Here is a 27,734-nt window from a genome sequence, read left to right on the forward strand (position 1 = left end):
ACCTGTAGAAGTTATGAATTAATGATGGATCAGACTCCTACATACAGAGTTTAGACCAAAATGTGAGCGCTCGATCAAAATGTAGGGATGGCGCGTAATGGATTTCAGGGGCACAAACGAGGTCCAGGTGGAACGAGACCAGGAAGGGTGTTATAGACATTTTTGTGCCTTACAGCTCTAAGCATGAAATTTCCATAAACCAAGGGATCCTAAGTCCCTAAAAGTGTTGTTCCTGCCCCTAAAGGAACAAGGTCAACAAACTACAGCTTCTCCTAGAAGTTCTCCACCAGAAACTGCTCAGAAACAGTCAAATCAGGATCATTTCAGCTGCTCCACTAGCTAGCTGCGTTGCATAGCACCCCAGTACAGTAGCTAGGTGCATTGCAATGCACCTAAATGCACTACCAGGGTGCGCTGAGTGGGAAATGACAAATGGCAGTGTCATTCCGCGAGCTGGACAGACAATGGAAGCTTCCAGAATCTTTCCCAATGACACTTGCCTCACTGAGTTCGACCAAGGATGAGTAAGAGGCTCTCAGTCTCCAAGTGGAAGCAAGAACTGACAGAGAGAGGCCACTAGTCAAATCATAAGATGACTCATCCTCTTTGCATACATATATATATGGATCCCTCATCCCAGAGATTCGGAGGCTGGAATTTTGTACTTTGCAGAGAATTGTTGTTGGTTTTGAGATAGAGATCAGTGCATTGGGTGATTTATGCTTTGTTGGAGGTGAAGAGGGGATTCCTTTGCTGGGGGGTTGATGCTGGATCAGGAATCATCGGTTGTAACTCCTCCTGGACCTTCTTTTTATATCAATAAAACTATTTGAGTTTCTCCTACATGCTTGTGTATCAATGATGTTTTGTTATATTTGCATGTTTAGCTTAAATCTGATCCTAAGCTATTTATGAATGTAAATCCATGTCTTTGTGTAGTTTTCCTCTTCTGTGATCTTGCAGGAACTTGGTGAAGCTGGGCAAGTAAGGGAGCAGGTAGCTAGAAGCTGTCAAAGAGGAGAGAGATTGGATCAAAGGACTAGCGCAAGACACAGGTTGGTTCATCCTATTCCTCTTCGTTTACAGTTCATAAAGAAGAATACGAAAGTAGTTTTCCTTGTTTGTTGCTAAGGTACTGTCACACCTTAGTAGGATAGGGGCATTCTAAGTAGACACTTTTCCCGTCAACAAAATGGCAACTCCACTGGGGATTGTGTCCAGTTAGTTTGTTTGTGTTTCTCTTGTTGTTTGTTTCATAAACACAGAAGTAGCAATCGAACTGCATTTGCCATTATCAAATGCAAAGTAGACACCTGCTATTTCAATCCATTCACTGGATTTGTTTATGATTTGAACAGCTAATTCACAAATGATCTGATTACCCTTTGTGATAGCTCTTAGGCCTCCTTTAAATCCACCCTCTGATTGTGCATTACTGATTGCTTTTACTCGGCCAAAATCCATAGATTAAACTGCAAACCGTGACCCAGAACCCGGATAGAAGTCTCGTTTCTGCCCCAGCGCAGGCACTGTGAAGAGACTCTGCATTTCAACGCAGTTCCTGAGAGGGCTACCTGCACTGCAATTCAGTTTCTCTGTGTAACAGGTGCGCTGATCAGCCTAACCCTGTGCAGCTGAGGTTCTTTGCTTCATTTTTTCAGTTTTGCCTCTGATTTTGCAGCCTGTGATCAGCGTGTATCTATTTAAAAACCCCTTTTCTTTGCCTTAATTCCGTCTCCTTTGTAAAAAAAGACTGTAGATGTTCTTTGTGTGTTTGTTACATCATTTACAGTTTTCCATTGAAAGAGTAGAATAGTCATACTGTCGTCCTTGGATTTAGATCTGTCGTAAGTGTCGATTTTGATCTTAGGAGAAAGTTTATTTGCTGTTGACAGTCGATTATGCTTTTACTTTTGTCTTTGGTTTGAATTTGTCACTTTCTAGTGTCGAAACGAGTGTTTATTTCAAAATCATAAAGTGTCGTAATCTTCTCTACCTTTTGATTTCGAAAAGAAGCTTGTTTGTGTTTTTCACTTGAAAGCAAATTCAGATTTGTACATCAACTTTCTTTTTAGGCATCAATATTAAGAAAGTGAAAAAAAATACATGCATATGTGCATTTGCATATTGATAGTCTGTTTGGCTTGATTTAGGAAAAGTGCATTTACAGTGTGCTCTTTTCTCTTTGAGAAAAGATTGTGTCTTTCTTTTCCCCTTGTAGCTACGATTTTCATTGCTGAAAAGAGATAAAAGCTTGCTTATCATCTTTAGATTGCATTTTAGGAATTACATCTACATCTCGTGGTGATCACAAAAGGAAAACTTCTAAGAAAGATCAACTTAAAATAAACTGAATGAATCTAACAACGCTTTGGAACTTAACGCACAACATTTAGAGGTCTAGGCTAGAGACGTATTCCGGCGTCGTAAAGCCTGGTAACTGTTTTCCTCACTGATGGTTGGGTGATTCCTCCGCTTTGAGACGATAAGTGCCAGTACGGACTTGTGTTCCCACGTACCGTCGAGTATATATTGGGAGACCCCTATAGGCTTAAAACCTTTTATCCATAGGAAGCCGTGTCGGCTGCCCTACTGATCGCAATGCACCGAACACAGCATTCGGGAAGATTGACTTCCGTACCGTAAAAAGTATTCTGCAGTTTTGCGATTGGTTTGGTACTCCCTCTACCTAGATCTCCAAAGCAGTCCCTTTCGTTCCTTTTCAGACTCCTTAACGGAAAATGTCAATCTGAGCACTTGTCACTTCAGGCTCATTAAAAATCGAAGGAGACTAGAGTCATCTTTTGTTTTTTCTCGACTCTTTAAAATTGAAAAAACAAGTTGTGTCAAAGCGTCTTAAAATTTATTTTAAATGGAATATTCATACCCTTTTCCTACGTTGATCTTAGGTTGAGAAAATGGAGTCTACCAACCAAGGAATTCCCCTTGGTGGAAATCCTAGTCCCTTCTCCTCTTGGGGAGATGTTGGTGCACCCCATATGGCCACATTGTCTCTTCCAGGACTGACAATTGGCTTGCCAGTCTGGCTCTTCTCAACCAATGTCGTTCAGAACACCACTATTCCTGAACAATCGAATCAGCAATTAGACGAGTCCAGAGTTGCCCACCAACCTTCTACTTCCTCTAATTCTTCCTCTCCCCCTTCCTCTTCGCTTGATGGGGCTGGAAAAGCCAAAAGTCAAGTTCCTAAAGAGAAGAAGGAGAAGAAGAAGAAAGAGAAGAAGAAGAAGGAGCCAAAGGCGAATGGGGGAAAACGAGTGTCGTCTAACGAAAATCCACACACTGCACCGACCAGGCCTAAATCGCTATGTGTCATTTGCAGAGGAGACCACTTTCACAGAGATTGTCCTTGCATCCCTCTGATACTAAGGGACTGGTCTCCTTGTTTGCACAATCTGGTGTCATCAACCTCTGATGATCATGTTGAAAGCACACTGTCAACTAGCGAAAGTGAAGCCCCAGGACAAAAAGGGAAAGCTAGATTTCCATGTAAACTGTGCGAAGGCAATCATGCCGTCCACCGTTGTCCCTTCTTAGACGAAGAGAAAAGAGTTTTGGATGATCGTCCGGTTTCACCGTTACGACTTCCTCCTGGATATAAAAAACTCTTGCCGAGTCCGTCGCTAGTTGAGAATCCAGCTGGCCCACTCAAGTGGTCGGCTGAAGCGCCTATCATCGAAGATAAACCATCTGAATCCATACCAGACGAAATTCAAAAGGTCGAGACGGCAGTTGACCCGGTCTTGCCTTCAGAGGTTTTATCTTTGGATGATATAGTCATTGAAGAGAACAAAGATGACACCGTCCAAATTATCTTCATCAACACAGACTCGGACGAACATGGGGGCAATCTACCCATTCCCTTACCGTAGGAGGGAAGTTCGTCAGAGCCATACCCGGCCGTCTACTCGGTCCCACCTCCAAGCAACCTAGTTGTCTCCTTCGACTGGAATCAACTAGGCAGACCCCGTTTACCAGCAAGCATACCATTCCGAATTATCGTTCAAATATATAGAATGGTCATGGCTGGTACCATCATAGATGAGGGGGATTTTGTGAGTATCCTTTCCTCTATTGCTTTGAAAGTGCTTGGTTCGCCATCGCTGTTGCCCGAGATGAGAAATCTGACAGGATTTGACAAAGGAACCAGTCGACCTTTAGGGATCCTTCCCAATGTGCCCATAACATTGAGAGGGAAGATAGTTCAAATGAACGTAATGGTAGTTCAAGGACCCTTGGATTATAACCTACTCCTTGGACAAGACTATATTTATTGCATGGGAGCCATCATCTCCTCACTCTTTAGAGTAATTTGTTTTCTGCATGAAGGAAGAGTGGTCAAGCTCGTGGACCAGCTTTCATTTCCCGGATCACGCATAGCAAATAGTCATATACCATCCCTAAATGGTCTCTTCACGCAAGAAATGTCTCAATCTCCAGTCCATCCTCTCGATGAGCGCGAGTAATTCGGAGGGATATGACTGAAACCCAGGGGGCATGCGTCCTGGTCTGCTTCGGCAGGAAAACTTCGGGTATAGGGTAGATTTCCGTGGGAGAATATGACTAGTCTGTACCCCGTCCGTGATTGGAAGAGGGGTTATTCTGGAACAAGATTCTCTTGTCAAAGTTATGTGAGTTGACAGAACAGAGTCACTCACCTTTGTTTATCTCGGTAGACATCGCCGAAGAAGTGTTTTGTTTGCACCGCGAATCGAGCAATCTTTGGGTAACCTGTAAGAGGTAGGCCTCTCCTGATAGAACAAATGTTTTGTCTGCAAATTGAGGGGTAACCTTGAAACCATATTTTATACCTGGGGGCATGCAAACCTTTTGGAGTGCAAGCGAGGGGCGGCTATTTTTTTTTTTTAATTTTTAGGACCTCTAACCCTTTAAACTCGTAGGATTAGTCGTCACCTAACTTGCATAAAGAAAGGATGTGGGGCAAAAATCTAAAAGTTGCCGTTTTATATGAGACATTCTTATCATATGACTGGATTAATCGAGCAGTTTTAGCACATAGTTCAAGCTCATTAAAAAATAAACATAAGACATGAGCAAGTGTTTCCACCCGCGTTTAAGCTCATTAAAAAATGAACTATTCCCGGGTAAATAACCACCGCGAATGAAGCATTTCAGCCATTAAAGCCTTGGTCGTGTTTGCACCGTCACCTCCACTTTTCCATTGGCCGATCATTCACCTCCATTTGATTGTTTACCCATTTTGAGGAACATCTACGAAGAGTGATTTCACTAGCCATCCTTGTGATACTGTCGTGATTGGAAAATTCCAACCCTTACTTGGAATCAGCTGCTACCCTTTTTATCACTCGTTCCTTAAAAGACGAGTCTTCTTTAAGCTCTTTTCAACTGACTCATAAAATATGAAAAGATTGCCGAGTTCTGGCCTTCCAGCTCGTTAAAGCGACCGGAAGTGCTATCCCTCCTCTAGATTTTAATCTTTTTGGACCTGAGGGATTATTGCACAAAAAGATCAAGCGCTTGTTTTGTTCGGCTCGTTAAAACTATCGAAAATTCATCCCTTCTGTATTGTTTTATACTTTTTCAGACTTAAGGGATTAGATGACGAAAAAGGAATTTTGGAGTTATCTTTACGTACCTTTTCAGACTCTCTAAAAATGAAAAGGACCGAGTTATCTTTGTCGTTAAACTCGTTAAAAAGATTAATAGCGACAAACTTGTCTTTAGACGAGAACGAGTTTCACTATCGCTAGGCTCGTTAAAACATAGCGATGGGTTTGCCCAAAGGGAAAATTATAGAACAAGCATATGTTATCCTCCTCAAGCTTGACAAAAATAAAGAGGTACTCGTCAGCAATGACTGGGGAAAAATTGGGAAGAAACTCAAAGAATCTTTATTAGTAGCAAGTCGCTCTTGAACATGACACTTCCACTCCGTGCCTGAGTCGGGTTGGGTTGTTTCATTCACCGGTCACATCACCATGGTCACGCCATACCATCCACATTTGGGGTAAATGCTACCAATCCATCAGATAAGTGTCACCGACATGTTCAAGAGAAGTCATCCAGAGAAGTCACCCGTGTCCCATCCACTACCATACATTATACTTCATTCCTTCATGACCGCCATCCTGAACCATATATCGTCAGATCATTTTCACCTCCATCAAAATAATTTACTCCGTTCCGTGTCATTGATGTGGGATTCATCAAGGCCCTCCTTTGACGGATCGCTTCTTGTCGACATCAGCTCATTATCCAAGAAGTTGATCTAGGAACACCCCATTCAGTACTTTGAAGCTTGCATGCCTCAATGGAAAGTTTCTCACTTCCGGCGACAGGTATACATCAATGACCTTCGACCGAAAGATTTTGCATGTTGTTCGACGCCAAGTCCTTTATTCACACCACGTGAATTGTACTGCAGTACCTTGAGGGTCATAATCATTATCGGTGATTCCTCTCGCGCTTGTTAACAGTTTACATCATTGACTGGTAATCAAGCGATGTCTTTCCATGTTCGACTTCAAAACATTTTTCACATGGATCGACTTGTACTTCGAGTGAAGATAGGACGAGATTGAAGACCCCGGATCTAGTTTCATCCATCCGGGCTGCGATATATATTCAGGAAAAATAAAGACATCGACATGTACAGCATTGCAGCACAGATAATCATCCTACCAAAAGGATGATGACTTCATCATAATCATCAGTCTACCATCAGACGATTGTCTGTCCTGTGTACATAAAAATGAATTTATAAAGCTCAGCATGGGAATGCCCGCCTCAGCTAGATCATGAAAACAGTATGAAGATAATGTATTGTATTGTATCTTATTACAGGTCTCCTCCCAGCATTGAAAGAACTTCGGATCCTCCTAATAAAGCATTTCACCCAATAAACGGCCTCATACTTTAGGGGGCAACTGTTATAGACATTTTTGTGCCTTACAGCTCTAAGCATGAAATGTCCATAAACCAAGGGATCCTAAGTCCCTAAAAGTGTTGTTCCTGCCCCTAAAGGAACAAGGTCAACAAACTACAGCTTCTCCCAGAAGTTCTCCACCAGAAACTACTCAGAAACAGTCAAATCAGGATCATTTCAGTTGCTCCACTAGCTAGCTGCGTTGCATAGCACCCCAGTACACTAGCTAGGTGCGTTGCAATGCACCTAAATGCACTACCAGGGTGCGCTGAGCGGGAAATGACAAATGGCAGTGTCATTCCGCGAGGTGGACAGACAATGGAAGCTTCCAGAATCTTCCCCAATGACACTTGCCTCACTGAGTTCGACCAAGGATGAGTAAGAGGCTCTCAGTATCCAAGTGGAAGTAAGAACTGACAGAGAGAGGCCACTAGTCAAATCATAAGCTGACTCATCCTCTTTGCATACATCTATATATGGATCCCTCATCCCAGAGATCCGGAGGCTGGAATTTTGTACTTTGCAAAGAATTGATGTTGGTTTTGAGATAGAGATCAGTGCATTGGGTGATTTATGATTTGTTGGAGGTGAAGAGGGGATTCCTTTGCTGGGGGGTTGATGTTGGATCAGGAATCATCGGTTGTAACTCCTCCTGGACCTTCTTGTTATATCAATAAAACTATTTGAGTTTCTCCTACATGCTTGTGTATCGATGATGTTTTTTTATATTTGCATGTTTAGCTTAAATTTGATCCTAAGCTATTTATGAATGTAAATCCATGTCTTTGTGTAGTTTTCCTCTTCTGTGATCTTGCAGGAACTTGGTGAAGCTGGGCAAGTAAGGGAGCAGGTAGCTGGAAGCTGTCAAAGAGGAGAGAGATTGGATCAAAGGACTAGCGCAAGACACAGGTTGGTTCATCCTATTCCTCTTCGTTTACAGTTCATAAAGAAGAATACGAAAGTAGTTTTCCTTGTTTGTTGCTAAGGTACTGTCACACCTTAGTGGGATAGGGGCGTTCTGAGTAGACACTTTTCCCGTCAACAAAGGGGTCGCGGACTACTGATTTGTTATAATTGAGGAGGGCCAAGGTATTATGCCTGTGATTGTAAAAATCTGATGAGAGCATCATGTTTATATTGTACCCAGTTTGACCATGAGATAAAGGACTACCCTACACTAATAACAAGGTTTCACAATAAAGGAATACTTCAGCCTTCCTTGACTTGGAACCTGCAAATGATGAGGTCTGAGTTGCATGAAGAGGACCTGAATGTAAACTTTGTGCTCCGAAGCGGTATCACGATAGGATATGACAAGGGAAAGCAACCCGAAGAGAGTGCTTGGGTTCTCAAAGCTCCTACAAAGGAACCAGAGTTCGATTTAGAGCGCGCGAAGGAGACATTCATGGAAGCTAAGAAGAGCTTCACAGAGGCCTCCACTTCAGGTAGTAAAGACAAACTAGAACTAGAGATGGACCCATCAATGCTTACTAGCTTTCTGGAGACATGCATGAAGCTATTGCATGACAGCAAGGCTATGAAGGGACTACAGGAACTCATCACTAGGTGCACTAGGATAGGAGAATTGTGCATAGTCCAGAACCTCAGGAAGCACACAATGCTAACAAGAAAGGAGATGAGATTGACTGTGCAAATTGGGGAATATGAAATGGATCAAGTGATTCTAGATTTAGGATCAGACACAAATGTACTACCAAAGCAGAAATGGGAGTGCATGGGTAGGCCTGCATTGCAATGGTCCCCTATTCAATTGCAAATGGCGAACCAACAGAAGATCATACTGATGGGAAGATTGCAGGGAATAAGGGTAGATATCGAAGGTGTGAGTGCATTTGTAGATTTCAAAGTGATAGAGATTGTCGATGACAACAATCCCTATCCCACGCTATTGGGAATACATTGGGCCACTGATATGAACAGAGTGATAAATCTGAAGAAGCACAAAATGAATTTTGAGAAAAAGTCACTATGCATAGTGGTACCTTTAGACCCTGTGGAAGGATCATGCTACATGGAGCCAGTGCGTGCTAACGGAAGTGATGATGATCTAAACTATATCTACAAGATAACCGCTCGGGAACAGGATTGGGTGAATCCTACAATGGATGGTAGGATTTCGTGGGAGCGAAAAAGATCCTGCACATCGGATTCAGATGAGGAAATAGAACGATGGCATAACTGGATACACGACGTAACCACGCTCAATTGCAACATGATGGTAAGATCACTATGTTGCATGACAATAGAGGTAAGGGATCTGCAAATGTATGATGGGTTGATAGCGTTGGATGAATTCCTGAACAATTTTGAAAGAGAGTTGCCAGAACAACAATGCTTTGATGCTCTGAAATGGGCACTGCGCACTACGCCCGCAATATGGTGGGGTACTAATCAAAGAAGTTTTGAGAACTGACACGACTGCAGAAGAATGATGGTTATATGGTTTGGAAAGCCTCAACTGTGGATGAAAGCCAAGCATGATGGATGAAACAGCTTACGTACCCACCTCTCCAGATGGGTATAGGCATACGGTATGCAACCTACATGAACGCACACCCTCCTCACGATAGGAAACAAGAACAACAAGCAAGAGCGGGAAAGATGATGGCGTGAACAACGAAGTATGCTAAGACCAAGCATGCCAAAGATTATACTCGGGGAAGCCTTTGACAAGGTGTGCGAAGTACTGAACATGGTCCACCATGTGAGATGCACTGATTGGGACCTACGCATACCTACAATGCTATGGGCTTACAAGACAAAGTGCAAGAAATTGATGGGACAAACACCTTTCCGGTTAGTTTACGGCATGGAAGTTGTCATGCCGATAGAATATATCGTACCTAGTCTGCACATAGTAGCCCTCACAGGAATGACAGATAGCGAAGCTCTGGAGGAAAGGCTCGCACAGTTGGAAGAAGTTGAGGAGGAATGGTTCTTGGCTAGTTTTCATTAGCAGGTGCATAAGAAGCGAGAAAAGGCCTAGCACAATCACCATATTAAGTTGTGCACCTTCAAGGTAAACAACTTAGTTCTACTATATGACAGTAAATTTGAAAAATTTCCAGGCAAATTCAAAATGCATTTGCTGGGACCATAGGTGGTTGAGGAGGTCATAGATGGAGGCATGATCCAGCTAGTCAAACTAAATGGATAACTCTTCCCAGGCAAAGTGAACAACAACCGCTTGAATCCCTACATGGGTGGGCAGACTATTTGACTAGCCGGCTGAAGCATAGTATTCGTGCTCTAAGGAGCTGGATAAAGGTGTGGGACTATAAACATATGCAACAAATACTAGTACAGATGTATGGAAACAATTCAAACATAGAGGTCTAAGAATAGAGGATGCAATAGATTCAGCAAGCAGCGACGCAATGCACTGCCGACATCAGCATAGTTCAAGGACAGTTTGAGGAGCTCTATGCCAAGATCGTCGCACCGACAGAGTGACTCAAGGGCAAGTTACAATGTTTGTGTTGGGGGCTTGTTGGGCATGGAATCCCCCCGAGGCATTTTTTGGGGCTCAAAGCCCATGTTTTGACTGAATGATGTTGTAAAGCCTCGCGAATTCCAGGCACGGAAGTATGTTAGAGTCATAGGGTTGTCCTCCCTAGTTTGTAATGTAATGTCAACCTACCCATGGTCCATGGACCATGGGATTGTATAAATAGAGTGAGGCTCTAAGTATAAAAGATAGTTAGTGAGAGCGAAGTATGGAATAGATAACAAGTCTAAGGGATTGGGTCATAAGTGTCCAAGTGTGTCTTTGGGTCGTAGAGTAGGAGAAGGCTATGCAGCTGAGTGCGCAAAGACCTAGTTGTCTACAGCTGAGTGCGTAGGGTGGAGTCAAGTCTGTAACCGAAGAACATAATAACAAAGGGAATTTTTATCCAAATTCTGTGTATCTTTCCTTGAGTTACATGCTGAATATAAATTGCAATTATGCTATTTATTTATTGCGCACACTCATATGAATGATTTATATTTCTAAGTATAACTTAACGTAGGCAAGTAAGATAAGTAAATCAACTAACGGTGGAATAATAGTAAAGACTTGGGTAATAACAGCGTTCGGCCCCTGAGTAGGACTGCATGAAGGCAACATCTCAAGCTGCGAGGTATGAGTAAGTGCGCATAGCGACGTGCATGCAGGGTCGAACCACGGACCACTTGAACTCATCAAACATATCCAAGGTGTTGAAATCTAGTTCTAGAACCCTCTCATACTACTTCAGGTGAGACCTTAGTCTGCACTCCATCAAATATTGCCGAAAGGGCCAGTAGTACTGGGATTTGTTTAGCTAAATCACCTCTAAATCTGGGTCAGGCCCCAAAAAGCCAATAGTTTCCAAGAGAGCTGCATCAAAGGATACTGTAGATAGGAGCACTAGAGATGTAGTTGAACAGGTGCCAATGAACTTGCCCATCTATGTAGAGATGTATTTGTTCATAGAGAACGACATGAATATTACATGGTAAGAAATAAAGGACATATTTGCAGGGAGCTTCAAGGAAGATCTGGAAGATCGAAAGATCTATGTCAACATTCACAAGTCATGCTTGTAGAGGGTTACATGCGGTACCTCGCCTTCCCATGCACATATATCATTCATTAGATTGTCTCACATACCGATCCCAAGACAATGACACTGAGCATTACCTATGGAACACAACTTGCCACCTTCAATACAAAAAAATACCATCAGATGTATCACTTTCCACAACTAGTTAACTACATCGATGCACTATTTTACACTCCCAACAACAATGTGAACACTAGAGACATCATGAAGTGTTGGGTAAAAGAGCCATCAAAGTTCAAAACAACACCCAACCAGGTCTACAAGATGAAGTCACTTAGGAAGGCTTACCAACTCTTAGTCATCTTTCCCTGCTGCTTGTATGGCCAAGAGAGCACATAGACCTTCTGAGAGAGTTGGGTGGTTATGTTGGAACAGTTAGAAAATGAAGGAAGGCCATTCAACTGATCAGACATGATTGGTTTTCAGTTGAAAGTTAGGATATTCCGACACATAGGATATAGTTAAGTTCAACTTGGTCTAGTGTAGAGTTAGGTATAGAGTTAGGTAAAGTGTGTTTCTTTACCGTTGTACATTTTGTAACTTACAATCCGACGGTCACGATATGTAGTGATCCGACGGTTCATTCTCTCCTCGGTATTACTGACACTTGATCCGTGGCTTGACACCCGATTGGTCCATGAGTTCTATTTAAAGCGCATGGAGGGTCTTTGTTCGTGTAATCCGTGCATGAGAGAAGCTTATGTAAATTTTCATTCTTTGATTAATAAATTGCCTGTAGTACCCACGTTGGGATAGGCCGTGGACTGTTTCCCTCCTTGCACTTTGAGGGTTTTAACCACGTCAAAAATACTGGTGTATTGATTTGAGATCTGGTTGTGAGCGGTGTCCTTTTGGTGTTCTTTCTGAGGAACTTACCCTGTAAATTCCTACATGGTATCAGAGCTATTTGAGGGCCGCGTCCGTTGGTGATCCAAATCTGAAGTCGGTAGAACTGCATGCGGCTGTCGTTTCCTAGATCTGCTGTTTCTGACTGCTTTCGGGCCGAGAGGACTGCTCTGTTGCGTTCGGAGCATCTGTTCCAGTGAGGAACCCCTTTCGTTTCACGCGAAAAGGTTTCCGGTAGCCCTAGCTGCGTCATTTTTCAGATCGGGAGGTATACAGTGTTTTTTTGCAGTTTACTGTTATTTTCTCTCTGCTTATTTCGGTTTCGGTTTATTTAGCCTTTTTTTTAACCGGATCTATACCTTTCATTTCTGCGTATGCTCTTTGCCCTGCGACTCTGTGCGATCTGGGCAAATCAGAAACAGAAAGGAAGGATTTTTCTCATGCGTATGCTCTTTTCCCTGCACCTTAGTGTGATCTCGGAAAATCAGAAACATTGAGAAAAATATTTAGTTTTTCGGCTAAAGCTAACTTTGAGATTTTTTTTAAAAATTTCTAGTTTTTTGGCTAAAGCTAACTTCGAGCCGCAAGGTTCGTTTTTCTTTGCATATTCGTGTTGGGTTTTGTGTTTTGTAGGGAAAAAGAGCAAGCACGCAAACCAAGGCCCCCCCCCGCTCTCTCCCTCTCTCTCTCTCTCTCTCTCTCAAAGTTCAAAGCTATTTTAAGAGAGTAGAGGTCTTGGGTTCAAGTCTCCATTTTGTGGGGGCGGATTTTTTCATTCCCGCACATTCGCGCACTTTGCCGGCAACTTCAACAATTTTTTTTTCAAAAAGCCATAACTTCTTCATCCGGAAGCCTTTTTCAGAGCCGTTTTTTTTAAAACCGCCTATTTTTTCGAGATCTATCCATTGGAACACTTACTTTCAGCATCTTCAGCTTCAGTTTTTTTTTTAAATGGAAAGTCCATGCCAAGTCATTCTTGACAGCACTAACTACTTCCAATGGGTAGCCTACATGGAAGATTTACTTAGAAGTAAAGGTCTCTTCAGAATAGCCACAGACCAAGAGAAGAAACCAAAAGATGAAGACAAGGTTACAAAATGGGAAAATAGACAAGATCAAGCACGTGGTTTGATAGGGATGTCTATTTCTCCTGATCTTAGATTCCACATTGCAGAACTTGAGACTCCTCATGAAGCATTAGAAAAACTCGCTAAAGTTTTTGGGATTAAAAATGAAATTAGAGCCCATCAACTTGAAAATGAGTTGCTTACTTTGGATCCTAATAATTTTTCTTGCATTGAAGATTTCTTGTCCAAATTCAAGACCCTTAGATATCTCTTGGAAGGTGTTAAAGTTAAGAAAGAAGATGGTAACCTTATTTATTCCATCCTTACTAAGTTGGGACCAGCCTACTCTGTATTTGTTTCCACTTTCCATTCTACAAGGGAAGCTTTCATTTGTCAAGGAAAAGACTACAAGGCCCCTTCCTTTGACTCCTTTTGTGATTCCTTAATAAGAGAACAAGAAAAACTCTTACACCTTGGTCTTCTTAATCTTGGAAACTCTTCCACGAAAGCGTTAGCCGCCCAGCAGCAACCAAATTCAAAGAATCCTAAGAAGTCATATCCTCAAAAGAATGGTCCTAAACCAACTCAGCCTCAAAATGAAAGATCATTTCAGCAAAATGATAAGACCAATAAAAACAAATGGAAGAAGACTGATAGACATTGTAACTTTTGTAATCGAGATGGCCACTTAGAATCTAAATGCTTTAAGAAGATGGAAGCCTTGGAAGCCGCAATGAAGAAACATAACATCCATGTGGAGCCTACTTCAACTTCAACTTCCGGAATGGCACTTTCTGCATGTTGTTGTCAATCATCTCAGTCTGGTTATGCATTAAATGTATCTTCTTCTTCTTCTCATTCTCATGAGTGGCTCATTGATTCTGGAGCCTCTTATCACATGGCCAAAAACCAAGCCATGTTTTCTTCTTTAAATGATTGTAACACCAAAAATATATATGTTGGTGATGATAGATCTCTTAATGTTGTAGGGACTGGAACTGTTCATCTAGACAATGGTCAGTTTAATGATGTATTATGTGTTCCAACCTTATCCTGCAACCTTCTATCTGTCTATCAGATAACTCATTCAGGTGAAGGTAAAATTGTTGAATTTTCACCTCATGATGTTGTAATCAAGGATCTAAAAGATCCTAAACAGATTCTAGCTACTGGTCTTGCTGATGATTCCACAAGGTTGTATAAGTTTCACAACTTTGGGTCATCAAATCTTCCCTCAGTATTTGTTGCTCATAATGATGAAGTGAGCAAACTTTGGCATGAGCGATTTGGTCACTTAAACTATCGCTCCCTTCAGCATCTATGTAAAGAAAATATGGTGACAGGTCTTCCTATGGTATCTTGCAGAGATGGTGTTTGTTCCGGATGTGTACTCGGAAAACATCATCGGGACAGTTTTGACAAACGTGCCTCTTGGCACGCCTCAGCCCCTTTACAGCTTGTGCACAGTGATTTATGTGGTCCTCTTCCTGTTGCTTCATTCTCTGGCTGCAAGTACTTCTTAACTTTCATTGATGATTTCTCCAGACGCACTTGGGTATACTTCTTAAAACTCAAGAGCGAAGTATTTAACACATTTTTGGCCTTCAAAGCCTTTGTTGAAAAACAATCTGGACATCAAATTCTTAAGCTAAGAACTGATAATGGTGGAGAATATGTTAAAAACACATTCATCAACTTTTGCACCGAAAATGGAATTCAAATGCAACATACTGTTCCATACACTCCACAACAAAATGGTGTAGCTGAAAGGAAAAATCGCACCTTAAAGGAAATGGCTAATTGTATGCTGCAATCTAAAGGACTCAGTCTTAGTTTTTGGGCCGAAGCAATTAATTGTGCAAATTATATAATCAATCGCACTCCTACTAAGGTTCTAGAGAATATCACTCCAGAAGAAGCTTGGAGTTCCATTAAACCAGATGTAAGTCACTTTCGTGTGTTTGGAAGTGAAGCATGGGCCCATATTCCAGATGAAAAGCATAAAGCTTTAGAACCTAAGAGTGAGAAATGTACTTTTGTTGGATATTCTGAAGATGTAAAAGGTTATAGACTTATTCCATTTAAGTCCAAAAATGTTATCATTAGAAGAGATGTAAAATTTGATGAAAATAAATCGGCCTGCGAGCCTAGTCCGGCGGATGTGCCACCTCTTCCTATCTCTTCTACTTTTGAAAACATTTCTTCTTCAGATGATGAAAGCGAGGATGATAATCCTCCCCCACCTTCTCAGGATCCTCAACTTCCAAGATGGGTCCGTGCTACTCGGGATGCAGCAGGTGATCTTGCCGGTGATCCTACAGATCAGCGACGTACACGTTCTCAGTTTGAAAGAGCCTCTTCTTTACTGGCTCAAGCTCCAGTAAATCATGATCCTGACACTTTTGCAGAAGCTTCAGGCCATCCACATTGGGAAGCAGCTATGAATGAAGAATATCATTCATTGATGACAAATGATACATGGGATCTTGTTCCTCTACCAAAGGGACGCAAACTTGTTAGATGTAAATGGGTTTACAGAACCAAGTATGGACCAGATGGGAAAGTTGATAAACATAAAGCTCGTCTCGTTGCTAAGGGCTTTTCACAGGTTGAAGGCATTGACTACACTGAAACCTTCTCCCCTGTTGCCAAAATGAACTCTATCCGCCTTGTTCTTTCCCTTGCTGCCTCTTTAAAATGGGAAGTCCATCAGATGGATGTTAAATCTGCCTTCTTGCATGGGGACTTGCAGGAAGAAATCTATATGGAACAACCCATTGGCTTCATACAAACAGACTCCAGCCTTGTTTGTCGACTTAAGAAATCCCTTTATGGCCTCAAGCAAGCTCCTCGGGCTTGGTATGCCAAAATGGATAGCTTTCTTTTAGAATCTGGCTTTTCTAGGTGTCATTCTGACAATACTGTCTACACCAAGAAAGTGGGCAACTCTCTTATCATCCTTGTTCTTTATGTTGATGATCTTATTCTTACTGGTAGTGATCCCAACCTTATAAACCATGTGAAGTCCAGCCTTAAAAAGAAATTTGAAATGACAGACTTAGGACACTTACACTATTTTCTCGGTCTTCAAGTCTTGCAATCCAAGGAGGGTATTTTCCTTTCCCAGTCCAAGTATGCTTGTGATATTCTTCGTCATTTTCACATGGAAGACTGTAAGCCAGCCCCTCTCCCTTTCAGTCTGGAGTCAAACTTTCAGTCTCTTGTACTTCTCCTGAAGTTGATGCTACCTTATACCGTCAACTTGTAGGAAAACTCTTGTATTTAACCCATACTCGTCCTGATCTTTCCTTTGCTGTTGGCCTTGTTGCTCGTTTTATGCAAAACCCCCGTGAAAGTCATTGGAAAGCAGCTAAAAGAATACTTCGTTATGTTCGAGGTACAGTACAGTTTGGGATTCATTACAGTGCCAAAGCAGCTCCTCTATTAGTTGGTTTCACTGATTCTGATTGGGCTGGTGACCCTGATGATCGGAAGTCTACTGCCGGTTATGTCTTCACTCTTGGTTCAGGACCTATTACATGGGCTTGTAAGAAACAGGCTGCCATTTCTCTTTCGTCAGCAGAAGCAGAGTATCGTGGTGCCGTGGAAGCTAGTAAGGAAGCCTTGTGGCTTCGTCAGATCCTATCAGAGTTTGGCTTTGAGCAGCAGCATCCAACCACACTTTGGTGTGATAATCAAAGTGCCATTCAGCTATGCAAAGATCCAGTCCAGCATCAGCGCAGCAAACACATTGAACTACACATGCACTTCATCAGAAAGCTCATTCATGACCATGTTCTTGAAGTGCAATATTGTCCAACAGATGATCAGGTTGCAGACATCTTCACAAAGGCTCTCACAGAGGCGAAGTTCACTAAACTTCGATATATGCTTGGAGTTCAGGAAGTTGTCACTAAGGGGGGATAGGCTCTAGTGCCTCCTTCCTTCTCCTATTGTGTCATATTTGTAAATCCTTCAATCCTATCCCAAGTTGTTCTTAAGGGGGGATGTTAGGATATTCCGACACATAGGATATAGTTAAGTTCAACTTGGTCTAGTATAGAGTTAGGTATAGAGTTAGGTAAAGTGTGTTTCTTTACCGTTGTACATTTTGTAACTTACAATCCGACGGTCACGATATGTAGTGATCCGACGGTTCATTCTCTCCTCGGTATTACCGACACTTGATCCGTGGCTTGACACCCGATTGGTCCATGAGTTCTATTTAAAGCGCATGGAGGGTCATTGTTCGGGTAATCCGTGCATGAGAGAAGCTTATGTAAATTTTCATTCTTTGATTAATAAATTGCCTGTAGTACCCACGTTGGGACAGGCCGTGGACTGTTTCCCTCCTTGCACTTTGAGGGTTTTAACCACGTCAAAAATAATGGTGTATTGATTTGAGATCTGGTTGTGAGCGGTGTCCTTTTGGTGTTCTTTCTGAGGAACTTACCCTGTAAATTCCTACAAAGTGCATGTGTCTAATTCCCTGAGTCTGCCTAAGGATGTGAAAGTAAGATTATTTATGCCTGCATACTTGCTTGATGTAATATGTGCCCAACAATAGTTCCTTGGCATGGGTTGGACATGGAAACCATCAGAGGATGTTGTGAACATCTATTGCAAGTTTCTCTCTGAAGGAATCTATCGAGGAGTCATAGTGAGGTTGTCTAACCACTTCATCACCTCGCTATACATGATGATATTTGAACATCATCCACCTTGCATGTACTAAGAAGCGACATAGACATTAATTAACATTGTAGATTGGTATGCCTCACGCTATGGCACGTTCATCAAGATGTTTGGTGTACAGAAGCCTCCGAATGAGCTACTGAGGTTTTCCACAGACAAGATGGTCATGCATGAGGTTTCATGCCACATATCCATAGGTTTACCAGTAGGATTGTACAGGAGGAAGACAACACCATGGCCTACTCTTCCTTTGCGGATTGGGTTGTATGAGATCCGTAACTTGAAGGATGTAGGTGCCGAGGCTGAGGACTTGAAGAATTTTGCAATCAACACTAAGAGGTTCAATCTGTATGATCCCCAATGCATATATAAGAATCATTGTGCGAAGGTTTATTACTCATGGATCCACGGGGCATGTTATTTTCCAGAGGAATATCCTTAGACGTATTTCTATAACTCTTCTAGGCTCAATGAACTAGTGTTCCTGCAACACCAAGCATGAAATGTCCATAAACCAAGGGCTCCTAAGTCCCTAAAAGTGTTGTTCTAACCCCTAAAGGAACAAGGTCAACAAATTACAGCTTCTCCCAGAAGTTCTCCATGAAAAACTACTCAAAATTGGTCAAAACAAGATCATTGCAGCTGCTCCACTGGCTAGGTGCATTGTATCTCACCCAAATACACTGTGAGGGTGCGTTGCATTTCAAAAGTCCCTTCTGTGGGGTGCAATGAGCGAGAAATGACAAATGGCAGTGTCATTCCGCGAGGTGGAGAAGCAATGGAAGCTTCCAGAATATTCTCCTGTGACACTTGCCTCACTGAATTCGACCAAGGATGAGTAAGAGGCCCTCAGTCTCCAAGTGGAAGCAAGAACTGTCAGAGAGAAGAAACTTATCAAATCACAAGCTGACTCATCCTCCTTACAGATATCTATATATGGATCCCTCATCCCAGAGATCCAGAGGCTGGAATTTTGCATATTGTAAGGAATTGTTGTTGGTTTCTAGAGATAAAAAATCAGATTGTTGGGTGATCTAAGCTTTGTTTGAGGTGAAGAGGGGATTCTTTGCTGGGAGGTTGATGTTGGGTCGGAACAATTGGTTGTAACTCCTCCTGGATCTTTTTTTGTTTATCAATAAAAGCTATTTGAGTTTTCCTCCATGCTTTTGTATCATTGATGCTTGTTACATTTGTATGGTCAATTTAAATCTGATCCTAAGTTGTTTATGAATATAGATCCATGTCTTTGTATAGTGCTATGCTTCTGTGATCTTACAGGTACTTTGTGAAGCTGGGCGTGCAAGGGAGCAGGTAGCTGGGGACTATCAAAGAAGAGAGGGATCGAATCAAAGGATTAGCGCAAGACAGAGGTTGGTATTTCTATTCCTCTCTATCTATAATTCATAAAGGAAAAACATAAGTAGCTTTTTCTCTATTTGTTTCTAAGGTAGCTGTCACACCTTAGTGGGATAGAGCAGTTCTAAATAGAAACTTTTCCCTGCAACAAAATGGCGACTCCGCTGGGGAAGTCTAATTAGTTTGTTTGTGTATCATTCTTTGTTGTTTGTTTCATAAACTTACAAGTAGCATTCGAACTGCATTTTCCATAACAAATGCAAAGTAGATAACTACTGCTTCAATCCACCCACTGGATCTGTTTATGATTTAAACAACTGATTCACAGACTATCTGATTGCCCTTGTGATAGCTCTTAGATCCTCCTTAGATCTACCCCTGATTGTTGCATTACTGATTTCTTTTTACTCGACCAAAAACCAAGAACTGAACTGCAAACTGTGACCCGGAACCCGAACAGAGTCTAGTTTCTGGCCCAGCGCAGGTACTGTTCAGAGATTCTGAATTTCAGCGCACTTCTCGAGGGGACAACCTGCGTTGCATTTCAGATTCTCTGTGTTACGGGTGCGCTGATCAGACTAGCTCTGTGTAGTTGTGGCTTTTGTGGATCATCCTTTCTAGTTCTATTCCTGAATTTTGCTACCTGTGATCAGTATATGTCTGTTTGAAACCCCTTTTCTTTGCTGTTATTCCGCCTCCTTTGTGCAAAAGAACTGTAGATGTTTTTTGTGTGTTTGTTGAGTCATTTACAGTTTTCCTTTGCAAAAGTAGCATAGTCGTACTGTCGTCCTTTGATTTGAATCTGTCGCAAGTGTCGATTTCGATCGTAGGAGAAAGTTTGATTGATGTTGATGGTCGATTATCCTGTTACTATTGCTTTTGGTCTGAATTTGTAATTTTCTAGTGTCAAAAACAAGTATTCATTTCAAAATCATAAGGTGTCGTAATCGTCTCTATTTTTTATTTCGAAAAGAAGCTTGTTTATATTTGTCGCTTGAAAAGAAATTCAGATTTGTACATCAACTTTATTTTTAGCATCCATATACTAAGAAAGTAGAAAACAAATACATCCATGTGCATTTGCATATAGACAGTCTGTTTGGCTTTATTTAGGAAAGTACATTTAGAGTGTGCTCTTTGCTCTTTGTGAAAATATTATGTCTTTCTTTTCCCTAGTAGCTAGGATTTTCATTGCGCAAAAGAGATAAAAAGTTTGTTTATCATCTTTAGATTGCATTTTAGGAATTACATCTACATCTCGTGGTGAACCCGAAAGGCAAACTTCATAAGCAAGATCAACTTAAAATAAATTCAATGAATCTAACAACGTTTTGGAACTTAACGCACAACATTTAGAGGTCTAGGCTAGAGACGTATTCCGGCGTCGTAAAGCCTGGTAACTGTTGTTCTCACTGATGGTTGGGTGATTCCTCCACTTTGAGACGATAAGTGCCAGTACAGACTTGTGCTCCCACGTACCGTCGAGTATATTTTGGGAGACCCATATAGGCTTAAATCCTTTATCCATAGGAAGCCGTGTCTGTCGCCCTATCGATCGCAATGCACTGAACACAGCATTCGGGAAGATTGACTGTCGTACCGTAAAAAGTATTCTGTAGTTTTACGATTGGTTTGGTACTCCCTCTACCTAGACTTCCAGAGTAGTCCCTTTCGTTCCTTTTCAGACTCCTTAACGGAAAAGGTTCATCTGAGCACTTGTCACTTCAGGCTCATTAAAAATCGAAGGTGACTAGAGTCATCTTTTGTTTTTTCTCGACTCTTAAAAACTGAAAAAACAAGTTGTGTCAAAGCGTCTAAAATTTATTTTAAACAGAATATTCATTACCCCTTTCCTACATTGATCTTGGGTTGAGAAAATGGAATCCACCAACCAAGGAATTCCCCTTGGAGGAAATCCTAGTCCCTTCTCCTCTTGGGGAGATATTGGTGCACCCCATATGGCCACATTGTCGCTTCCAGGACTGACAATTGGTTTGCCTGTATGGCTCTTCTCAACCTCTGTCGTTCAGAACACCACAATTCCCAAACAATCGAATCAGCAATTAGACGAGTCCAGAGTTACCCACCAACCTTATACTTCCTCTAATTCTTCCTCTCCTCCTTCCTCTTCGCTTGATGGGGCTGGTAAAGGCAAAATTCAAGTACCTAAGGAGAAGAAGGAAAAGAAGAAGAAAGAGAACAAGAAGAAGGAGCTAAAAGCGAATGGGGGCAAACGAGTGTCGTCTAACGGAAATCCACATACTGCATCGACCAGGCCTAAATCGCCATGTGTCATTTGCAAGGGAGACCACTATCACAAAGATTTTCCTTGCATCCCTCGGATCTTAAGGGACTGGTCTCCTCGTTTGCACAACCCGGTGTCGTCAACCTCTGATAATCATGTTGAAAACACACCGTCAACTAGTGAAAGTGAAACCCCAGGACAAAAAGGAAAATATAGATTTCCTTGTAAACTGTGCGAAGGCAATCATGCCGTCCATCGTTGTCCCTTCTTAGACGAAGCTAAAAGAGTTTTGGATGATCGTTCGGTTTCACCGTTACGACTTGCTCCTGGATATAAAAAAATCTTGCCGAGTCCGTCACTAGTTGAAAATCCGGCTGGCCCGCTCAGGTGGTCGGCCGAAGCATCTGTCATTGAAGATAAACCATTTGAATCCATACCAGACGAAAGTCAAAAGGTCGAGGCAGTAGTTGACCCGGTCTTGCCTTCAGAGGTTCCATCTTCAGATGATACAATCACTGAAGAGAACAAGGATGACACCATCCAAATTCTTTTCATAAGCACAGACTCCAACGAACATGGGGGCAATTTACCCGTTCCTTTACCGCAGGAAGGAAGTTCGTCAGAGTCGTACCCGGCCATCTATTCGGTCCCACCTCCAAGCAACCTAGTTGTCTCCTTCGACTGGAATCAACTAGGCAGACCCCGTTTACCGACCAGTATACCATTCCAGATTATTGTTCAAATATATAGAATGGTTATGGCTGGTACCATCATAGATGAAGGGGCTTCTGTGAGTATCCTTTCCTCAACTGCTTGGAAAGTGCTTGCTTCACCATCGCTTTTGCCTGAGATGAGAAATCTAACAAGCTTTGATAAAGGAACCAGTCGACCATTAGGGATCCTTCCCAATGTGCCCATAACATTGAGAGGGAAAACCGTTCACATGAACGTAATGGTAGTTCAAGGACCCCTAGATTACAATCTACTCCTTGGACGAGACTATATTTATTGCATGGGAGAAATTGTCTCCTCACTCTTTAGAGTAATGTGTTTTCCGCATGAAGGAAGAGTGGTCAAGCTCGTGGACAAGCTTTCATTTCCCAGATCAAGCATAGCAAATAGTCATATACCATTCCTGAATGGTCTTTTCACGCAAGAAATGTCTCAATCTCGAGTCCGTCCACCCGATGAGCGCGAGTAATTCGGGGGGACATGACTAAAACCCAGGGGGCATGCATCCTGGTCTGCTTCGGCAGGAAAACTTTGGGTATAGGGTAGGTTTCCGCGAGAGAATATGACCTCCGTACTCCCATCCGTGATTGGAAGGGGGAGTTGGACTAGAACAAGATTCTCTTGTCAAAGTTATGTGAGTTGGCGAGCACCGCCGCTCACCTTTGTTTATCTCGGTAGACATCGCCGAAGAAGTGTTTTGTTTACGCTGTAAATAGAACAATCTTTGGTAACCTGTAAGAGGTAGGCCTCTCTCGGTAAAACAAATGTTTTAACAGAATAAAGAAGGGGTAACCTTGAAACTCTGTTTTATACCTGGGGGCATGCAAACCTTTTGGAGTGCAAGCAAAGAGCGATCATTTATCTGTTTTTTGGATTGGTCGTTTCCTAACTTGCATAAAGAAAGGATGTGGGGAAAAACTCTAAAAGTTGTCGTTTTATATGAGACATTCTTATCACAAGACTGGATTAATCGAGCAGTGTTACCGCAAGGTTCAAGCTTGTTAAAAAATAAACCCGCATCGAGCAATTTTAGCACATAGTTCAAGCTCGTTAAAAAATAAACATAAGACATGAGCAAATGTTTCCACCCGCATTTAAGCTCGTTAAAAAATGAACTATTCCCCGGTAAATAACTATCATGAATGTAGTACTTCAGCCATTAAAGCCTTGGTCGTGTTTGCACCATCACCTCCACTTTTTCATTGGCCGATCATTCACCTCCATTTGATTGTTTACCCATTTTGAGGAACAGCTGCAAAGAGTGATTTCACTAGCCATCCTTGTGACACTGCCGTGATTGGAAAATTCCAAACCTTACCTGGAATCAGCTGCTACCCGTTTTATCACTCGTTCCTCAAAAGACGAGTCTCCTTTAAGCTCTTTTCAACCGACTCGTAAAATATGAAAAGATTGCCGAGCCATTGGCCTCTCCAGCTCGTTAAAGGGACAAGAAGTGCTATCCCTCCTCTAGATTTTAATCTTTTTGGACCTGAGGGATTATTACACAAAACGATCAAGCGCTTGTTTTGTTCGGCTCGTTAAAACTATCGAAAATTCATCCCTTCTATATTGTTTTATACTTTTTCGGACTTAAGGGATTAGATGATGAAAAAGGAATTTTGGAGTTACCTTTACGTTCCTTTTTAGACTCTCTAAAATTGAAAAGGACCAAGTTATCTTTGTCGTTAAACTCGTTAAAAAGATTAATAGCGACAAACTTGTCTTTAGACGAGAACGAGTTTCACTATCGCTAGACTCGTTAAAACATAGAGATGGGTTTGCCCGAAGGGAAAATTCTAGAACAAGCATATGTTATCCTCCTCAAGCTTGACAAAAATAAAGAGGTACTGGTCAGAAATGACTAGGGAAAAATTGGGAAGAAAACTCAAAGAAACTTTGTTGGTAGCAAGCCGCTCTTGAACATGACACTTCCGCTCTGTGTCCGAGTCGGGTTGGGTTGTTTCATTCACCGGTCACATCACCATGGTCACGCCATACCATCCACATTTGGGGTTATTGCTACCAATCCATCACATCAATGTCGCCGATATGTTCAAGAGAAGTCATCCAGAGAAGTCACCTGTGTCTCACCCACTACCATACATTATACTCCATTCTTTCATGACTGCCACCCTGAACCTTATATCACAAGATCGTTTTCACCCCCATCAAAATCATTTGCTCCGTTCTGTTTCATTGATGTTGGATTCATTAAGGCCCTCCTGTGACGGATCACTTCTTGTCGACATCAGCTCATTATCCATGAAGTTGATCTAGGAACACCCCATTCAGTACTTTGAAACTTGCATGCCTCAATGGCAAGTTTCTCACTTCTGGCGACAGGTTTACATCAATGGCCTTCGACCGAAAGATTTTGCGTGGTGTTCGACGCCAAGTCCTTTATTCACACCACGTGAATTGTACTGTAGTACCTTGAGGGTCATTATCATTATCGGTGATTCCTCTCGCGCTTGTTAACAGTTTACATCATTGACTGGTAATCAAGCGATGTCTTTCCATGTTCGACTTTAGAACATTTCTCACATGGATCGGCATGTACTTCGAGTAAAGATCGGACGAGATTGAAGACCCTGGATCTAGTTTCATCCATCCGGGCTGCGATATATATTCAGGGAAATAAAGACATTAAATGTACATCATTACAGCACAGATAATCATCCTACCAAAAGGATGATGGCTCTATCAGAATCATCAGTCTACACTCAGACGGTTTTCTGTCCTATGTACATGAAAATGAATTTATAAAGCTGAGCATGGGAATGCCCGCCTCATCTAGATCATGAAAATATCATGAAGATAATGTATTGTATTGTATCTTATTACAGGTCTCCTCCCAGCATTGAAAGAACTTCAGATCCTCATAATAAAGCATTTCACCCGACACCAAAAGGTTAACAGCCTCATACTTTAGGGGGCAACTGTTATAGACATTTTTGTGCCCTGCAACACCAAGCATGAAATGTCCATAAACCAAGGGCTCCTAAGTCCCTAAAAGTGTTGTTCTAACCCCTAAAGGAACAAGGTCAACAGATTACAGCTTCTCCCATAAGTTCTCCATGAAAAACTACTCAAAAGTGGTCAAAACAGGATCATTGCAGCTGCTCCACTGGCTAGGTGCGTTGCATCTCACCCATATACACTGTGAGGGTGCATTACATTTAAAAAGTCCCTTCTATGGGGTGCGATGAGCGAGAAATGACAAATGGCAGTGTCATTCCGCAAGGTGGAGAGGCAATGGAAGCTTCCAGAATCTTCTCCTATGACACTTGCCTCACTGAATTTGACCAAGGATGAGTAAGGGGCCCTCAGTCTCCAAGTGGAAGCAAGAACTGTCAGAGAGAAGACACTAATCAAATCACAAGCTAACTCATCCTCCTTACAGATATCTATATATGGATCCCTCATCCCAGAGATCCAGAGGCTGGAATTTTGCATATTGTAAGGAATTGTTGTTGGTTTCTAGAGATAAAAAATCAGATTGTTGGGTGATCTAAGCTTTGTTTGAGGTGAAGAGGGGTTTCTTTGCTGGGAGGTTGATGCTGGGTCGGAACAACTGGTTGTAACTCCTCCTGGATATTTTTTTGTTTATCAATAAAAGCTATTTGAGTTTTCCTCCATGCTTTTGTATCATTGATGCTTGTTACATTTGTATGGTCAATTTAAATTTGATCCTAAGTTTTTTATGAATATAGATCCATGTCTTTGTATAGTGCTATGCTTTTGTGATCTTACAGGTACTTTTTGAAGCTAGGCGTGCAAGGGAGCAGGTAGCTGGGGACTATCAAAGAAGAGAGGGATTGAATCCAAGGATTAGCGCAAGATAGAGGTTGTTCTTTCTATTCCTCTCTATCTATAATTCATAAAGGAAAAACATAAGTAGCTTTTTCTCTGTTTTTTTATAAGGCAGCTGTCACACCTTAGTGGGATAGAGCAGTTCTAAATAGACACTTTTCCCTGCAACAACTAGTTAGCATGGTTGTAGAATGGAAAGTAGAACTATAGGCATTAGCACCATAGGAAGAAACAACAACAACAATGGTGAGCAACAAACTTGTGCAAGACAAAGGCAAGAGGAAGATTATCGAGAGCGCAGAGGCTGAGAAATGCTACAAGTTCATAGAAGATACTCTTGTTGAGAAAGTAGCTTTGGAGATAGAGGCAAAGAGGTGACAACACGAAAGGATAGTAGAACGGGGGAAGAGAGATAAGAAAATGTTGGAAGATGTAGAGAGGAAGTTGTAGGAAACAAAAAAGAAGCTAAAAGCAGAGAAAGAGCTCAAAAGGAGAGAAAGGGAAGAAAACAAGAAATAGGAACAAGAGGAAAATCAAGGCACATTGATAGAGGAAACTGTGCCTACACAGGTTGAGACAATAGAGTAGCTAGCAGATGAAGAAGAGGGTGAGTAGATGTAGGTTCGATAACTTGCTCAGCAAGTTGAGCAGATGGTTGAGGCAACAGACATGAATATTGAACATGTGCCATAGGAGAAATACACCAACCTCATGCTAAGAGTATCCGAGGTCGCACCACAATCTTCCCCACCTCTAGAATTAAAAACATCCCTGAGTAAGAAAGGAGAGGTTTTTCTCCTCGATGATGATCTAGAGATGGATGTGTACAATATGTCATTCAACAAGACACAATATAGGATTGTAAACACACGTAGAAAGCAGCTCTTCGATGATCACACATCACCTGCGCACATAGAGGAAAGGGTGATTGTATCAGATGTTCGAAGATATCCAGCTACCATGGCCAAGGCTTCTTAGGCTTATGCAGAAGCCACAAGTTTGACGGTCAATTTCTTGATAGTAGAGAATGATCGGATGGCGAAGGACTTAGAAGAGGCTAGGCAATGAACAAAGCAGTCCACAGGATCTGCTATCGAAGAAATGAAAAAAGAAATACTTGCAGAGATATCAACTTTGGAGGCCACCATGCAGAAATTGTATAGAATATTTTTCACCCCGCACAAAGAGGTTGTCCATCTATATGGTTTTCAGCAACAACACACAAAGACAACCGAAACCCTCAGAGACATCCATGCTGCCATTGCGTATGTATAGGAATGGACAATGAGGTACAAAGGGGCCCCTCTTTACTTGAACAAGATGATGAAGCTGCAGGTAGAGCTAGACAAAGAACAAATTTAGATGTTGATTCAAATCTATGAGCACCTCCCTCTTCTCATCACCATCATTGAGGTTTCATATGCATGGTTGTGCATGAGTTTGGA

Source organism: Pinus tabuliformis, chromosome 1_2 (assembly GCF_031772625.1).
Source record: "Pinus tabuliformis cultivar Carrire ecotype Pingquan chromosome 1_2, CPIR1, whole genome shotgun sequence".
Lineage (NCBI taxonomy): Eukaryota > Viridiplantae > Streptophyta > Pinopsida > Pinales > Pinaceae > Pinus > Pinus tabuliformis.